Here is a 19,624-nt window from a genome sequence, read left to right as displayed (position 1 = left end):
GTAGTACTTTTACTTCTTGATTCTTTATATTGGTAATTTGCATATTCTCTTTTTTTTCCTGATAAATCTACCTGATGTTTATCAATTTTACTGAAATTTTCAAAGAACCACCTTCTAGCTTTATTGGCTTTCTCTATTGCTAATAAATTTTCTATTTTAATTGATTACCTCTTAGGTCTTTATTATTTCTTTGGCTTTGGTTGAATCTGCTCTTCTTTCCGTAGCTTCTTAAAATGAAAAATTCATCATTTCTTCTTCTTCTCTGGTGTAAGTATTAAAGCTATAAACTTCCCTTATGCATGGCTTTAGAGGCACCCCACAAGTTTTTTATATCTTCTGTTTTCATTCATGTGTAGTATGAAGTATCTCCTGATTTTCTTTCCGGTTTCTCCCTTTGTTCTTAGGTTATCTAGAAGTGTGTTGTTTAATTTCCAAGTAAATTAGAGGGCTATTAATAAATTAGATAGCTCTGTTATCAATTTCTAATTTAATTCTATTGTAGTATGTAGGATTTCTTTCTTTCTTTCTTTTTAAAATTTACTGAGGCTCATTGTATGGCCCAACATATGGTCTATATCGATGAATGTTCCATATGCATTTGAGAATGAGAACTCTGTAGTTCTGGCACATGGTGTTCTGTAAAGGTTAATTAGGTCAAGATGCTTCATTTATATTCTTCTGTTCTTTTACATCCTTTCTGAGATTCTACTTTTTTTTGTCAGTTACTGAAGAAATGTTGCAATCTCCAAATACAGTTGTAGATTTGCCTATTTTTCCACGGAGTTTTATCAGCATTATCTTCATTTGTTTTGTAGCTCTGTTATTAGGTGCACACATATTGAAGATTGGTATCTTTATGCTATTACCACAATATCTCAGATACTGCAGCTTTATAATAAATCTTGAAGTCAGTACTGTAAGTCTTCCAACTTTCCCTTTGTCCTTTCATAGTTATTTGTCTATTCTGGGTCCATTGCATTTCAAAAGGAATTTTAAATTTTTAAAATTTTAAGTTTATTTATTTATCTGACAGACAGAGAGAGAGAGAGAGAGAACACAAGCAGGGGGAGGGGCACAGAGAGATGGAGAGAGAGAATCCCAAGCAGGCTCTGCACTGCCAGCACAGAGCCGGATGAAGGGCTCTAACTTATGAACCGTGAGATCATGACCTGAGCCTAAGTGGAACATTTAACCGACTGAACCACCCAGGCGCCCCTCAAAAGGAATTTTAAAATCAATGTCTACAAAAAAAAATCTGCAAGGATTTTGATTGGGATAGTTTGAATCTAGAAATCAGTTTGGGGAGACTTGACATCTTAATGACATTGAGTCTTCTAGAAATCAGTTTGGGGAGACTTGACGTCTTAATGACATTGAGTCTTCCAGTTTATAAATGTGACCTCTATCTCTCCATTTCCTTAGGTTTTTTCATTTCTCCCAGAAACGTTATGTGGTTTTCAGTTATAAGTCTTGCACATTTTCTACTAGATTTACCTCTAAATATTTCCTATTTTGATATGATTGTAAATAGTAAGGGTTTTTTTTTTCTGTTTCTGATTGCTCATTTTCGTATAAAGAAATACAATTGATTTTCATATTGATCTTATATCATGTATTCACTTACAAGTTCTCATGCCTTTTCTGTAGATTTCATAAGATTTTTCCACCTAGATGATCATATACCTATGAATAAAGACAATCTTCTTTCTCCCTTTATAAGGCATGCCTCTTGTATCTCTTGTTTGCTGTATTACATGTCTAGAACCTTCAGTGCAATGTTGAACAGAATTGGTGAGAGCAGACATCCTTGTTTTGTTCCTTATTTTAAAGGAAAAGCACTCAACATTTCACCATTAAATATGATGTTAACTACAGATGCCCTTGATCAAATTGAGAAAGTTTTCATCTAGTCCTAAGTGGCTGAGAGGTTTTATGAGGAATAAATGTTAAAATTTTATCCAATACTTTTTTTGCATCTATTAAGAGAATCAGTTTTTCTTTTTTAAATTTTTTTTTCAGTCTGTTATGACAAATTATATGGATTGATTTTCAGAGGTTTTATTAACTTGGCATCCTTGTGATAAGCATCACTTGGTCATGATGTATTGTTTTTCATGTATATTGTTGGATTCAATTTAACAAAATTTTGTTATGAAACTTTTCAACTATGTAGTTTTCTTTTCTTGTAATGTTCACACTTTGTCTTATAATGTTTTAAATTATGTCCGAGTAAGGCTAGCCTCATAGAATGAATTGGGACATATTTCCTCCTTTTCAATTTCTTGAAGATTTTATAGAGAATTGCTATTATTGATTATATAAATATTTGGTATAATTCATCAGTGAAGCCATTTGGGCCTGGATTTTGTATGTGTGTGTAGGACAATTTTGAGCATCAAATTTCATTTCTCTAATAGATACAGTCTGTTGGGATTACCTATTTGCTCTTGGATAAACTTTGATAGTTTGTATCTTTCATGAAGTTGGTACTTCTCATCCAAGTTGTCAAATTTATTGGCATAAAGTTTTCATGATATTCCTTCATTATCTTTTTAATATCTGTAGAATCCTTACTGATGAAACCTCTCTCATTCCCAATGTTGGTAATTTGTAATTTCTCTTTTTTATTCCTAATCAGTGTTGTTTGAATTTCATCAGTTATATTTGATCAATTTCAAAGAACTAACATTTGCTTTTCTTGATTTTCTTTATGTTTTTCTGTTTTCAATTTCATTGATTCCCATTCTACTCTTTATTATTTCCTACCTTCTCTGTATTTTGGATTTCATTTGCTTTTCCTCCCCTACTTTTGTAATGTGTAAACTGAGGTCACAATTTTAGAAAACTTCTTTGTTTCTCTTGTAGGTGTTTAGTGCTATGAATTTTCCTCTAAATAACAGTTTATCAGCATCCCACAAATTGTAATGGTTGCAGTTTCATTTTTATTTGGTTCATAACACTCACCCTTTTATTTCTTCTTTGACCCATGGGATATTGAGATATATAAACAGAAAGAAGCTTATGAAAATTTACACATATTCATACAAAGACTTGTATACAAATGCTCAGAGCAGTTTTGTTTGTCATAGCAGAGAATTGGGAATGGCCTAATGTGCACTGACAAGTGAATGGGTTTCTTAAAAAACCAAAGCTGTGGCATACTCATACAATGGTATACTTCTCAACAGGAAGAAGGAATGACTATTGATACACACAACAATGTGAATGAATGGCAAAATTATGCTGCATAGAAGATGAGAGATCAGAAGACCATGCATGGTATAGCCCCACTAATATAAAATTCTGGAAAATGCAAACTTCTTTGCACTGGCACAAAGCAGACTACTTGGCTAGGGAAAGAGAAAGGACAGGGAAGGGCAGGAGGGAAGGATTCCAAAAGGGCAAGGGGAAACTTCTAGAAGAAATGGACATGTTTATTATCTTGACTGTGATAGTGACTTCACAGATGCATCCATGTGTCAAAGCCTATCGAATTTTACACTTTAAATGCATGTGAACAATACCTCAACATAGCTCTTAAAGAAAAATGCAAGCCAGAAAGGAAACAATGGGTCATCACTGCTCAAAATACTGTGACAGCTCTGGTGACTAGCTTATCTTGTCAGAGTCTGCCTCCTTCCCTGCTTCAGGGGTTTTGCGGTCTTTTACTCAGTTTCAATGTCCTCTTGCTCCTCTCCTACCCTCTCTGTTTCACTGGTGTGTGTGTTGGGGGGGGGGGGGGGCGGCATGAAAACTCCCTAAAAGGAATTTATGCAAAGGATACAGGAGTGCTGATTCATGGGGGCACATGTACCCCAAAATTTATAGCAGCACTTTCAACAATAGCCAAATTATGGACAGAGCTCAAATCTCCATCAACTGATGAATAGATAAAGAAGAAGTGGTTTATATATACAATGGAATACTACTTGGCAATGAGAAGTAATGAAATCCTGCCATTTGCAACAATGTGGATGGAACTGGAGGGTATTATGCTAAGTGAAATAAGTCAGTCAGAGAAAGACAGATATATGTTTTCACTCATATGTGGAACTTGAGAAACATAACAGAAGACCATGGGGGAAGGGAAGGAAAAAAAAGTAGTTCTAAACACAGAGGGAGGCAAACCATAAGAGACTCTTAAATACAGAGAACAAACTGAGGGTTGATGGGGGGGCCAGGGTAGGTGAGGGGAAAGTGGGTGATGGGCATTGAGGAGGGTGCTTGCTGGGATGAGCACTGGGTGTTGTATGTAAGCGATGAATCACAGGAATCTAACCCCGAAGCCAAGAGCACACTGTATACACTGTATGTTAGTTAACTTGACAATAAATCATATTTTAAAAATAAATAAATAAATAAATAAATAAATAAATAAATAAATAAATAAATAAAAAAAATAACACCTCCCTAAGAGAAGATCCCAATCAATATTCATGATGGAGCCTGGCTACCTCAGAGGTCACGATATCTCTTTCATCTGGTGTTCATGGTTGCCCTTGTTAGATTAGCGTGTGCAGGGTCTCGTTCAATCCATCGTAATCAAGATGCCACGAAGGAAAGCAAAGGAGCGTAGGTGACAGGAAGTACCTTTGGCCCCTTCCCTGAGGAGAAGACTAAGTGGGCCAAGGGCTGAGGGGTTCTTCAGGCTCATTTCCTCCTCCCCGGTACAAGAAAGCCCAGATCCCCCTGTTTACGTGGGTCCCCAGAGCTCAGGCCACCCCTGTATGTACCGAGTCCCTGAAAATGGACGCAGCAGCTCTTTGCGGCCCTTCTCTGCAGAGGCAGGAGCTCCCAAGACGGCGAGCGCCTGGGCCCTTGTTGCCGGAGAACGACAGCAGGCAGAATCAGGCACGTCGCTGAGTTCTCTCCAGAGCACAAACGGTTCTCAGGCACAATCCATCACAGAAACAGAAAATGGTACTGTTTTCTCCCTGCGGTCAACTCCTGGACCGAAGAAAAGGTTAAGAGCGTAAGACCCCGGCAGATGTTAAGTCTTACACAAATGTGTGAGGACGAAGGGGGAAGGGGAGTCACCATCTGAAAAACGGAGCCGATGCTCCATTGTCTCCAAAGGTCGCACGCCATAGGGAAAGGTCACGCTCAGAAAGAGGCTCTCCCTGGTAAAACTCAGACCTCCTCATCTCAGCTGTGTTCTCCGAGGTCCAGGAACAACATCGCCCTGGCGTGGGAGTTTGTTTTAGTTCTCTGAGCTGCTGCTTCTGCCAAGAAACGCCTTGCCGCCTCTCTGTCCTGCTGGTTGTTGGACTGGTCGTTTCCACATGAAGAATCGAGAGCCGGTCGCTGAGCAGAGGGGAGACGCGGAGGCCTGAATGTTTGTTATTATTAAGCTCACTCGTGTCCTTCTGAAATGTGGTGCACATGTGTGAGAGGACAGATGCCGGGGATGGGTGTTTTAGCCTAAGAAAATTCTCCAGCACAAAGGCAGCAGACCCACAGCTTTGCCGTAAACCTTATTGTCTTGCTGCTCTCAGCCCCCTTTCTCCCTTCAAAGAGCGTGTTTTTCAGTGACTCTTCCAGAACGGGTAATGTCGACACAGAACAGACATTACGGTGTGAGGGGCGAAGATGGAGCTGGAAAATGCAAACAAATGTAAATGAAACGATCACCTTGGGGTGACACCAGCACGCGCCCTGGCTTGTGCCGGCTAGCTGTCCTCTCCCTCTCTGGCCAGATACCCAATTCCACAGGCCGGGTGGCTCAGAAACAGCAGAAATTTCTTCCCATGATCCTGAAGGCTGGGAGTCCAGGCTCTCGGCTGGGTGAGGGTCCCTTTTCTCGGTCACAGACTTCTTGTGTCCTCGCGTGGCAGAAGGGCAAGGGAGCTCTCTTGAGCCTCTTCTATTAGGACACAAATCTTATTGGTGCTGGGTAGAGACCATGGCCTGGTCTCTTCCCAAAGCCCCCGCCTCCCGCCATCATCAGCTCGGGCATGAGATCTTCAACATGTGAATTTGGGGAGAATATGAACATTCAGACCGTAGTCGGAGCAGTTGCTGAGAACTAGGGTGCTTCACTGTACACATAGGCAGACAGACAGACACACACACACACACACACACACACACAGGACAGAAATCAAAAGTGACAAAACGCACAGAATTTAGGACCATCTAACTCGGGCGGTGGCTCAGCCTTGCCGCCGACCCGTTCTAAGCAAGTTTCTGCAGACTCCAGGTTGCATCCGCACGGGGATAGCCATGACCCCTGACAGGCTCATTTCCTAAGGAGGTTGTAAGAATGACACGGCAGAGAAAAAGCGGTCACTGCGTGTGCCGGGGTTCGTGTGTGCCATCATTTTCCCCACCTGTGTAATTCTCTATAGAATACCAACAATCTTGTAATGAAGGAGGAGCTTCCTTTATTCTGCCATTCAACAACCATTTATTGAGTGCCTACTGTGTTCCAGACATTCCCCCTTTCTCCTTTAAAATTGTCTCTTTAGTTTTCCAGGGGCACCTGGGTGGCGCAGTCGGTTAAGCGTCCGACTTCAGCCAGGTCACGATCTCGCGGTCTGTGAGTTCGAGCCCCCCGTCGGGCTCTGGGCTGATGGCTCAGAGCCTGGAGCCTGTTTCCGATTTGGTGTCTCCCTCTCTCTCTGCCCCTCCCCCGTTCATGCTCTGTCTCTCTCTGTCCCAAAAATAAATAAAAAACTTTGAAAAAAAAAAAAAAGAAAAGAAAATTGTCTCTTTAGTTTTCCAGATTCCAGGGTGATTTCCTATTTGTAAATGAAGATTTTCTTGCTTCTCTCTCTTCCATGTAACTACTCTATATAAACTTCTATATAAAAGGGGATGTGTACACATAAAACACACACAGAGAGAGAAAAATAGATCATGTCAACGTTACTGAGAAAGGCAGGTGCCAAGCAAGCCAAGATATAAATGAAAAGTTTGTAAGAATAGCAATGACTTACCCAGAAAAATGCGAAGCTAAAGGATTTTAGGAAAAGAAACTGCAGATACTTGTTCTCAGCCAACTTTTGTAATCTGTGCACTGAAAAGGAAAAATATAGTTTTGACCGTGTCATCCTTGTTTTATCAGAGCTCCCAAGCTGTTGTAATCTACCGTCCCACGCCGTACATTTCTTCGTGATCTTCCACATTCTGAAATACTTTACGTTTTAAGGATCTTGACCCTCCAAATGTTTCATCAGTCTGCTCGAGTTAGTTTTCCCCCTCACGAGGCTGCCCGTTGCACAAAGTCAGTATCTAAGGTCTAGAAGAAAAAAAGCAAAAGGCCAGTCCTAGAATTTAAGCTCAGAGTTTCTACTCTGCTTTAACCGCCACTTTACTTCATTTCAAGAGTTGAAAAGCGGGGCGCCTGGGTGGCACAGTCGGTTAAGCATCCGACTTCAGCCAGGTCACGATCTCGCGGTCTGTGAGTTCGACCCTGCATCGGGCTCTGGGCTGATGGCTCAGAGCCTGGAGCCTGTTTCCGATTCTGTGTCTCCCTCTCTCTCTGCCCCTCCCCCGTTCATGCTCTGTCTCTCTCTGTCCCAAAAATAAATTAATTAATTAATTAAAAAAAATAAAAAAAGAGTTGAAAAACCTGTGGGTACCTTGCTGAAAAGGCTTCATGAGTGAACAGTGAACACTTCCCTTCAAAACTGGAAGATGATTTAAGCTCCACGGTCCCTCCCCCCCCCCCCCCCCCCCGTATAATTTAGAGTTCGGATAAATAGACAAATTAATTTTAATGCAAAACAAAATCATCATTGCTCTAGCTTGACGTATGCATCAGATGCCTGACTCCAAGTAAAATCTGGAAAAAAAAAAACCAACCACATTATACGAAACTTTGGTTGCTCTTCTACATTCCTCATTAAACTGTCTGGAGAATGGCTTCTCTCCTTTTAAAGTGCTTGATAGCACCTCTTGCTCGTGTTTTCATTGCATCTGTTTCTTTGCAAGTTAGAAAAAAATGATACAAGGATGAAATAACTTTGACCAGAGTTTGCCAAGGCAGATCCGTAAAGCACATAGAGTCTGATTTTCTCAGACGGGTGAGGGATGGCGTCAGCGGTCATGAGCCTGGCTTATGCCGACGCGGAGTTGGAGCTACATCTTCCGCTCTGTCCTTTGCTGTGTGGCCGGGAGCCCAACGCTGCCCTGGTGTGCCTCTTGGGTGCACGCGCGGCACCCTGCCCGCCTCCCAGCCCCACCGTTACTCCATCTCCTCCCTTGCTGGGATGCCTCCAAACCCCACGGAGAAGCGACTTCTCAGCCCTGCCGCGCATGGTTCTCCACCGCAGCTGAGCCATGCTTGGGCTTCAGTGGAAACTTCACCAGTGCCGAAGCGTGTTTTGCTTCTCTGGCACCCAGCCTGTTCTTTGAATACCTGCGAGAGGTGCAGGATTCTTGGGCTGATGAGACATCCGACTGAGTGAAACCCGAGGAAGGGCTCCTGTTGGCAGTCCTGTCGCAGGGCTGCTTTGGGAAGACAGGTCAGTGCTGAATCCAGGTTCCTCCGTGTCAACTCAAGCTCAGGCGCACCTCCGTGCACCCAGCACTAATCCAGCTAATAATCACCAGTTTCCTTGGCAATTTGCATTCTCCCACAGTATGGTGCTACTGTGTTTCCACTTCTCTAAAATGGGTCACAGAGTCATGCCCTGCCCCCGGATGATAAATGCTTTTCCCCATTTTGGTAAAAGCCAGAGTTCTCCTCAGTTGTTCATAAAGCAGTCATCACTGCATCCTCCTTTTTAAAAATTTTTTTAAAGTTTATTCATTTTTGAAAGAGCATGAGTGGGGAGCGGTGTGCAGAGAGAAAGGGAGACACAGAATCCGAAGCAGGCTCCAGTCTCCGAGCTGTCAGCACAGAGCCCGAGGCAGGGCTCGAACTCATGAACCATGAGATCATGACCTGAGCAGGAGTCAGTCACTTAGCCAACTGAGCCACCCAGGCACCCCCACTGCATCCTCCTTTTATACAGCGGAAAGCCACAAGAGGAAGGGAAAGCAGGGGGGGTTATGGATGTATCACTCTGGCTGAGCAGAACCAGTTGTTTGTCACAAGGAAAAACTATGTGGGAGGAAGGAGGAGAAAAGGCAAGAATTACACAGCATTTTGCAGAAGTCTGAATTCTTTGTTATGAGTTCAAGTAAATAACCCGGCAAAAAAAGATGGCTTAATACTCTGACTCTTGGATATCTGGGTACTATGAATGATTTGAAGCTGACTTTGGTAGATTACAAGTGAGTAGAGTTTTTTTTTTCTTTTTTTTAAAAAAAGGGTAATTATATAACAGAAGTGTTAAGAATTGCTGGATTTTGGTTTTGAGCTTTAAACCTGTCACTTTAAAAATAGTAAGAGAAAGCTCCTGCCAACATAGCTTATGGAGGCAACATCAGCATTGACTATTTCTTCTCTGCATCGTGTGTCTTTCTCTTGAGCAGATCCTGCTCCAAATGAGACCACCCCGACCCAACCTCCCATTATCTACCCAGGAACGAGAAGAAATAACAAAACTATTTTCTGTGATCGTGGCTATGACTTGGTTTTTATAATGAGCCCAGGGAAAGCTAACTCTGTTTTGTGTTCAAAGTTGTAAATCTTTTATAAAAGCTCAAAATGCCTTGAATTGTGAATAATCTCAAGAATTAATTATGATGGAGCATTATTAAAATGCTTCCTTTGGAACATGCTTTGCATCTTGGGCTGTCTTTTAAGTGCATATCAGAAGTTATACTAACAAAGTAAGCACAGCTTATATCCTAGAGGACAACGTTGCTCACAGTGACTATAAATGCAGGTAATCTGTGCCCACTTTCTGGCCCACAAGACCATACACATTTCTGGACACTCCTCCAAATGCAAAGAATTGAGCCATGATTGTTTCCTATAACAGATATGTTTTGTGAGAAACCTTCACAACATCTTCCCATTGGATTTATAGTCAACAGCATCTTTTGTAAAACAATGGTAAAAATTTTTAAAACAAAAAAAAGTAAAGTTTAAAAAAAAAATCTTCAAAGCAGAGACTGTTAGTTGTTTTCCTAATATGTATTCCCTTCTTCCTTTGAATGAAAGCAGAGACCTACATCACTGGGTGTGGCAATTTGCCCAACTATAAAACTAAATTTCTAAGCATCTCTTAGAGATAGAAGTGGATGATAAGATACGGGTGGAAGTCATGGCATGTGGTTTCTTGGAAAGGGGACTGACTTATATGGGAGGCGGAATGGGAGAGCGGTAGCTGTTCAACCCTCTTGTGAGCATCAGGTTCCCCTGAAGATGAGAGCCATTTACTAAGGGCAGTAGAGCAGAAATAAGGACACTGGGCCCTCAGACTTATTACCTTATTACCCTACTTCTAGACTTCTCTCTTTTTTTTTAACATTTCTTTATTTTTGAGAGACAGAGCACGAATGGGGGAGCAGCAGAGAGAGAGGGAGACACAGAATCTAAAGCAGGCTCCAGGCTCTGAGCTGTCAGCACAGAGCCGGATGCAGGGCTTGAACTCATGAACCACGAGATCATGACCTAAGCCAAAGTCGGCCGCTAAACCAACTGAGCCACCCAAGCGCCCCTAGACTTCTCTTTTAAGGGGAAAAACACATCTCTGATCTATTTTAATTACTTTTACTTTGTATCTTTCTTACTAGCAACCAAATTCAATCTTATCTCACTATTCCCTTCCCAGTTGTGTTTGGCAGATAAAATGATTGTGATATTAAGCCAAATTATTAAAATTTAACTTAGATGATTCCACCTAAGGGGAAACAGAATCCTATAGATCCTAAGCATGACCACTTCAGTGAAGAAGAATCTCTGGAGTACAAGAGAGGCATAGAAAGAAGTCATTTACGAGATTCATTGTAAAAAGCAAATCATAGACGTTAGCCTTCAGAAGGGGAGAGTTACATACACAGTGTGATCAAAACCCAGAAAAACAGGCAAGACAAAGAGGCAAAGGAGGAATGTTTGTGTGTATATATAATTAATTAAAAGAGGGAAATGAAATAAGAAAAATGGTATGGGCAGCTATAAAGTACAGAAATCTATAGCAATAAGGAAAAACATCTTCTAAGAAGACATACAAATGGCCAACAGACACATGAAAAGGTGCTCAACATCACTCATCATCAAGTAAATGCAAATCAAAACCACAATGATATCAACAATAGCCAAATTATGGAAAAAGCCTAAATGTCTATTGACTGATGAATGGAAAAAGAAGATGTGGTGTGTGTGTGTATATATATATATATGTATATATATATATATATATATATATATATATATATATATATATATGATGGAATATTACTTGGCAATCAAAAAGAATGAAATCTTGCCATTTGCAGCAATGTGGATGGAACTAGAATGTATTATGCTAAGCAAAATAAGTAAGTCTGAGAAAGACAAATATGATTTCACTCATATGTGGAATTTAAGAAACAAAATAAATGAACATAGGGAAGGGAAGGAAACATAAAATAAGATAAAAAGAGGAAGACAAATCATAAGAGATTCTTAATCACAGAGAGAACAAACAGGGTTGCTGGAGGAGAGGTGAGTGGGGGGATGGGCTAAATGGGTGATGGGCATTGAGAAGGGCATTTGCTGGGATGAGCACTGGGTGTCATATGTAAGAGATGAATCACTGGGTTCTACTCCTGACCAGTACTATATGTTAACTAACTTGAATTTAAATGAAAAAAAAAAAAAAAAAACCACAATGAGGTATCACCTCATACCTGTCAGAATGACTAAAAGAAAAAACTCAAGAAAAAACAAGTGGTGAGGATGTGGAAAAAAGGAACCCTTGTGCAACTGTTGGTGGGGAAGCAAATTGGTGCAAAACAGTATGGAGGTTCCTCAAAAAATTAAAAATATAGAACTACCCTATGGCCTAGCAGTCGCATTAAATCTTGCCATGGCAACAACATGGATGGAGCTAGAGAGCATAATGCTAAGCAAAATAAGTCAGAGAAAGACAAATATGATATGATTTCACTCATATTTGGAGTTTAAGAAACAAAACAAAAGAACAAAGGAAAAAAAGAGAGAGAGAGAAATGAAAAAACAGACTCTGAACTATAGAGAAGAAACTAGTAGTTACCAGAGAGGAGGTCGGTGGGGGGAATGGTTGAAATAGGGGAGGGGGATTAAGAGTACAGGTACCATGATGAGCATCGAGGAGAGCGCAGAATTGTTGAATCACTATATTGTACACCTGAAGCTAACCTAACAGTCTATATTAACGACACTGGAATTAAAATTTTTTAAATTAAAAACTAAGAAATGAAAAATTTTTAAAAGAAGAAGACAAACAGCCTTCTGAAATGGGAATTTGAAACTCGTGGAATGATGGAGTAGATACCATGTTTAGCAGGGACATTTAAACGTATTGGAGTGCATTAAATTCTGGGTCCTGGAAAACCGGGCTCTTGGCTGAGCTTCCGGGAACAAGGCTCAGACCGCCCTGCAGAACTGGCCTGTAAGGCAGTTGCTGACCTTCCACAGCCACCCCAGACCAATCCACACTGCCTCATCGAAGGCCCCGCCAATGCTTCTATTTCTGCATCAAAGCTGACCTCAGCTGCACCGCTTGGTCTGTAACAAAGCCCATTGCTCCCAACACTCTGCTGTCATATTTGTCATGCGTCTTCCTGAGAAGAGCCTAGAAATTTGAATGGTGACTGCTAGATTCAGAGGCAAGACTCATAACAAAAGAATTTCCCCAAATACACAGAAAGACTTGTCAAAATACGATGGGGAGCTATGAATAGGATAAATGTGAGCCACACACTGCTGAAGATGAAGAATTCAGGACGTTCTGAATGTTAACACTGGTTAAACAATTCAGATAACTGGTAAAAGTTCAGTTTCGGTCTGAAAGTAAGGTCACCCCTGAGCCTGAGCTAAGAAAGTCGTGGCGTCCATGGTGACCCAGAGATGCATGCATTCTCCCAGTTAACAAATGATCACTGGGTGCAAAGACATGCCAGGTCCTGTTCTAACACTGAAGATGCAGCAGTGACATGATGAAAACTGATAAAAAGCCCTTGCCCCCGTGAAGTTTGCATTTCACTGATAAAGCAAATAGGACCTGAAAGGTCAGATACAGGAATCCACCGCCGCATTCCTGCAGTTTATCCAGGCTGAGCAAGCTGTATTCCCTAATTCCTTCCCCAGAATCTCCCAAAGTTGGACTTGCCAAATGATAAAATGTGTTTCAAGAACGAAAGGGGCTTGGTGATGGAATAGTTCAGGAAACGACAAGGAGACAAGAGTAAACAGGTTTGTCAAAGGCAGGATTTCTCAGAGGTTTTATTAGTATGTTTAATGTATTCCAACATGTGCATTGGAAATCGCTCAGAAGGGGATGGAATAAGTATGTAAGCCATGTGTCCAAACTTCTATGGCCACAGAAGCTTTATTTGTGAAGCATTTTACAGAACGAGAATACCCAGGAATGTGTTAGAAAATGCTTCCTTACTCTGTAACAAAGTCAATTTTATCCTCTTAACATAACTGCTGGAAGAAGTGAAGGATATTGCCGTTAGAACAGCAGTGAAGCATTGGGTTTGGCTCCAAAAAGAACGCCTTGCTCTCCAGGTGAAAACAGGGGAGGATGAGAAAATGCATTTGAAAATACCATTTTAGGAGATCCTGGGACGTTTTCACATAAGAGAATCGGCTTAAGGAGAAGAGTAGAAAAAGAACACCATGGTTGAGTTGAGAAGGGACTCCAACAATAGAGAAATATATAAAACGTGGGTAGTGAACCATCTTGTATTTTATTAAGGGACCCTATTCACAGAAAAAAAGGGTTAATTAAGGATTATATACAAAAGAAGCTTTTTCTCCTTACTGGGTGAAAAAAAAGTACAATCCATATGCTTTTGGAATCACCAACAGGGAACATGGTATTGAAAGCAGTAATTTTATTCCTTTTCTTCACCAAACCTTTCATTACAACCATGAAAAAAAAAATCAAATAGCTCTAATTTTAATATGACCTGTCCATATCTTTATGGGGTGCTAATGACTAGGGAAAAATCAGAGTTCAGCTCACACACACAGAGGGATGGAAGAAAGGTAAGGATCTGCAGGGTAGAGAAAAAAGCTTTTAGATAATTGACAGGTCACAAGAACCCTTGAAGGGAATAATGAGACCCCCTGAGCTCAGAAGGCACCAAACGTAGGGAAATATTTTTGAAAGATTATGCGAATCCTATGTCTTTTCCCCAGAGGCCAAAGTCAGACAAAATGGATCAACATTTTGAACTCTGAGAGCCTTCGTCCAACTTTCAAGATCCTGACTTAGAATATCAAAGGTTGGGGAAAGTTGTAATTCCATTTCTTCTGTGTCAGTATACAATGGAGACCACATTACACATTAGTTCTGAAGGTCTGCTCAAAGTGGACACGGTATGGAAAGCACTGGGGGTGTGAAATTAGTTTATTTTCTAAAACTCAAGAGGTATTTTTACAGGGTCAAATGAAAAATAATAAGGCTTGAAATACACAAACAAAATGATTTCTGGTTGAAAAATCTCCCCAGACCACCCCTCTCAGCATTACTGGCTTTCATCAGATTCCATAGGTCTGAATAAGCATGTGAATGCTGGGGCCATACTGACAAGATCAAAAATTATCGTGGAACAGATTCTATGGCCTCAAAATTACATTGGTTTTTGTGAAAGATACATTAAGGGAGTAACTGCCATAGTCTTGCCTCAGGAGTTGATAATCCTTTTGTGGAGATGAGATTATATATGGGAAGCAAACAAATTTACAACAAATGAGGTCCCAAGTGGGAGTGGGCCCAATCCTAGCTTAGAGCTATGGGAGAAAAGGGCCAGCTTTACAAAAGGGAAGAATCAGTTTGACATAGGGCTTTGGAATGTACTTCAGCGAGGCCAACAGGGACAGAGAGAAATGGAGCACAAGCGGAGGGTCCTTCCAAGAGCCAAACCTAGAGACAACCAAGAAGAGAGAGAAAGAGATTACTCAGAGACAATCCCAAGCCCAGGAGAAGGAGGCATCTGTGGGCATCGTGAGATTTTCCTCCAAGTGGGATGAAGCGTTCACCCACTCTGCTGCTTTACAGATTCCACTCCACATCACAAAGCATTACAATCACTTCATGTGACTTTTCCCTGCTGGACAATAAATTCCTCCAGGTCAGGGGCCAGATCATATTGCAACTTTGAAGCATACACCACAACAGTAGAGTAGGGCGCACACCTAATTGGTGGTCTTTTAACTGACCACAGGGACTAGCGTAGCCACAGAGGGGCCGCCTAGCAGCCTGGAGATACGAAGGAGAAGGGGAGGGTCACAGAAGCAAAGAATCTGGCAGGTCTAGGAGGCAGGTCGGAGGCCTAAGCCTAAAACGCGTAAGAGGGAAGGCTGAGAAGAAAAATCCTAAAAGCAACCCCAGGTTCCCTTTCATTCTCATTCCCCTTTATCCCCTAAAATTGATGTTTCTGGGCAATTGCCTCCTTTAAAAGATAAAAGAAGTGGCTTAGAAAAGCAGCCTTCATTGGACAGCAGCCAGAGTTCTTCTAGCAAATATATTCTAGCAAATACACCAAACAGACTAGCAGAGGTATTTGGAATTGCTGAATAGATCACTAATTATTTTCAATTCTTGCCAAAATAGGAAAGAGAAAGAAAGTGATTCATTTGTTATTTGACCATAAAGTCTTGATCCAAACCACAGTTATTAGGGCCAGTGTAGAAAAGCCAAGTCCTGCTGGAACGAGAGCCTTGTGGCTGCTCACCCAGGCGTGCGGGCACCTTCCGTATTCTGCACAGCAGAGCATGTGGATTTTGCATCTGAGCATTGCTATCTGTGATGCTCTGCATGGCCGGTTCTCTGGCAGCATAGCCACAGCCTCAAGGGCTCTGCCCTTGTCCCTGCTGTCTTCTTATTTCATGAGCTGGCAGCTTTGCAGGGCAGAGCCTGTACAATTCTCCTCTTCCAGACCTAAGAAAGCCTATGTTTCTCTTGTCAGTGGTAGTAGAAAATGTAAACCAATGTCTTGTGGGTTTTTTTTTTCCCCCAAAACCACACATTAACTATCACAGGTCTTCAGGAAGATAAAGAAATAGAAATTAGGCATAGAAACAGAGACAGAGATAGAGAATCCAAGTTTCCCAGAGGCAAGGACTTAACTCAAGGCGAGAGCATACATTAAAAGAAATTTAAATGGCAGATCCAATCATTGAATGCTTAGACTGTGACTTAGATGCAATCACTTAATGAATCACCAGCTTCCTTGTGCCTTTCTGAATCACTGTGACGACATCCACCTGCTTGTCTGTTTTTCCCACTGGACTACAAGCTACCCAAGGGCAGGGACGCAATCTTATCCACCGCTTCTGACCATCTCATAACAGACTCTCAAAAACTGTTGCTGGAAGAATGATAATGGGATCCTCTCTTCCACAATAACTCTTTCCTGTATAATACTTAGCATGTATTTTCTCTTTTTTTTTAAATATTTTTTGCGGGGGAGAGAGAGAGAGTGGGTGAGGGGCAGAGAGGGAGAGAGAGAGAGAGAGAGAGAGAGAGAGAGAGAGAATCCCAAGCAGGCTCCACACTGTCAGCCCAGAGCCTAACACGGGGCTTGATCTCATGAACCATGAAATCACGACGTGAGCCAAAATCAAGAGTTAACATTCAGCCAACTGAGCCACCCAGGTGCCCCTTTTGGGTCCATTTTAAACAGCAAATTTGCTAACAAAAAAACACAATGCAAAAAAAAAATGCATGTCACTAAACAGATGGAGAAAAGGACACTGTTTACAGCATGAAAGCTGAAACAAGAAGGCAGAGTGTCACCTTGCTTGACCTCAGCTGGAAGGTGTGTGTCAGGTGATTTGAATTTTTCACCACTGTGTACATATTCAAGAATGAACCAGAAGGAGCCATGAGTATTGGTTATAGGGTTAGGAATAAAAGTGAGTGGGTTAATTCACAAATATGGAATCCAACAAATGAGTTACTGTACTGTAGGTCCAGAAGAGGGAAATTTCCCTCACAGATTATTTTGAAAATTAAATGAGCCAATACATACGAAGAGTTCAGCACAATGCCTGACATACCATTCGCAGTCAAGAAATTCTTATTCTCTGACCGATAGAATGAGGTCCCACTTCAGACAGGAGGTAACTTTTGAGCTGGCCCCTGAAAGATAGATAAGGTATGGACATATATAGAAAATCAGAGAGAACAGCATAAACGAAGGCAAAGAGTTAGGACACTAAAGAATGTGTATGGGGACAATCAAATGGCCACACATGGCTGAATCCCAGGCTGTGTGAAGGAAATGGATGAGAAAGAATTTGAAAAGACCAGTGAGGACCAATTTATTGACTTCCTTAAGTTCCGGGCTGAGGAATCTGGATATAATTCTACAGGGAAGCAGAGCAGCCGTGATGTTCTTTGAGCAGGAAAATAGTGATGAGGACTGAATTTCCAGAAGGATAAGCTGGCGATGGTGTATAAAATGAATGATGGATGTAAGGGCAGCAACTCAGGCAAGCATTCAGAAAGTAAGAGCATCACTGATCACAATAATCATGTGGTAATTTTGTGATTTTAGATAAATTTAATAGGAATAAAAAAGGAAGGAAGAAGGTGCATCAAAGTGAAGTGTTTTCCCGAACTTCTTGATGAAAAAAATTTACTTGAGGTTCTCATTAATGACACAAATTCCTGGGACCCAACCCTTTTCTGTGGCATCAGAACCTCCAAGATGGTGGCCTGGGAGCCATCTGTCTTCCAAGTACCTTCCATTATTCTTCCATCAGGGAAGTTTGGGAAACATTGTCTCCAAGCTGTGGGGACTGAGAACAGTCACTCTGCCCTAGGCATGATCAAGAGCAACACCTCCCTTTCAACCCTAGATGTCCTGTCCGCAAGGACACTTGGGACAGAGACTGAATCACTGTGGGCTTGTCTTGTTAAGCAAGCCTCCCTAGGTCTTAAAGAAAGAAGCATACTGCCTACCTTGGAGCACATCACCCTGGGCTTAGTAGTGAAGAAGTGCAAATGGTTTCACAAATAAGTCAGCCTCAGAGAGAAATTTTATTTAAAAAAAAAAAAACAGGAACAACCAACTATATAAATTTGAAATAAGTTTTGTACGTTCTCAACTCTAAGGGACAAACTCCTTAATTTGCAATCCTTTAAAAAATCCAACTTGTATTAATCCATGAATAGTAGGAACTCCAGCTGCTAGTTCTTTGTTTTTAATTGTTTTTAATGTTTACTTATTTTGAAGGAGAGAGAGACAGAGTGTGAGCAGGAGAGGGGCAGAGAAAGAAGGAGACGCGAATCTGAAGCAGACTCCGGGCCCGAGCTGGCAGCACAGAGCCTAATGCGGGGCTCGAACTCACGAGCTGCAAGATCATGACCTGAGCTGAAGTGAGACAGTTAACCGACTGAGCCACCCACGCACCCCTCCAGCTGCTAATTCTAAGGTAGGAATATAAAGTGCTTTCTGTGTTTATACTAAAGTAAACAGGTATGAAGAAAGAAAAAATCTGTTTGAAATTGCTTTGGGGTCTACTAATGAACTGTGAAGATCTATTTTATGATCCTTGACTTAACCAATTATATGGAACACTAAAAGAACAAAGAGAAAGAACTAAAATTTTCTACTAGTAGATATTACATATGGTTAAAAAGCCACTAGTATCCAATGTATTCTTAATAGATGCTATTAACACATTAGTTGAATCGATTACGTTACATTGAAGAAGGCTCTAGAAAGTAGACCATGGAGTCAAAGCTACTTTGAGAAACAGATTAGAATTAATGTATCTTTTTAAAAACTTTCCCTGACATTATTTATATACTATTTATTCCCCTCCCCCCAAAAATAAACAATGTCAGGAGTCATATCGGTACTTCAAGAATTTAAAGATAATCTAGTCTAATCTCATGTCGTAATGAAGGAAAAAGGGGACCAGACAAATTAAATGACCCATGATTATACAATTAGTTAATCAGGAGTAAGAAGTTGAGTCTACTGCACCACCTTGCCTATTAGCAAGAGGGAGAAATCCTGATGACCCCTACACACAGTCCCATTTGTATCTTTAAGGTAGATCGAGTTAAAAATAAATAGACAGTGTCTTGTATCTATTTATAAAAGCCATCACTATAATGAATGAATGAGAGACAACAATAACATTCTGTGTTCAAACACTTGGGAATATCATGGGCCTCTGATCAAAATTTTGTTTTCTGAGCAATACTGCGATCAAATATATTCCGAGTGCATGAGTATTTAGAGACCGCCAATCACAGATTCTTGGTACTCACCTAAGCACACCTCAGGGGTCCACAAATCCAAGAACTCCATGCCTAAAGGATACTAGTACACTATCAACCACCAGTACAGGCCTGTGGTGTATGTGAAAGATTTGTGCACAGCCCGTAGGGAAGCTAGAGATCTCACGCATCTCTGAGACAACATCTGGCAAGTTGCGGGCATCTGGAGTCCCCATTGGACGAGATGCAAGTCCATCGAGTGGAGTTAGTGATAAGCGACACTCACACACACACACACACACACACACACACACACCCATATCTATGTGCAATCACTAGTTTACATGGAAACTAGG

The 19,624-nt window shown here is 41.2% G+C and overlaps 1 protein-coding gene across 4 annotated transcripts in view; it reads left to right on the top strand.

Moving 5' to 3' along the window:
• The window catches only part of POU2AF2 (POU class 2 homeobox associating factor 2), a 483,397-nt gene that overhangs the window by 392,762 nt on the left and 71,011 nt on the right, over nt 1–19,624 (top strand). For all 4 annotated transcript variants that reach the window (XM_053204129.1, XM_053204130.1, XM_053204128.1 and 1 more), the window contains one exon: nt 18,274–18,472. The gene's annotated coding sequence lies outside the window, so the exon portion shown is untranslated. The remainder of the gene's footprint in view (nt 1–18,273; nt 18,473–19,624) is intronic.

This window comes from Acinonyx jubatus, chromosome D1, assembly GCF_027475565.1.
Source record: "Acinonyx jubatus isolate Ajub_Pintada_27869175 chromosome D1, VMU_Ajub_asm_v1.0, whole genome shotgun sequence".
NCBI lineage: Eukaryota > Metazoa > Chordata > Mammalia > Carnivora > Felidae > Acinonyx > Acinonyx jubatus.
This window is presented reverse-complemented; position numbering and strand designations above follow the sequence as displayed.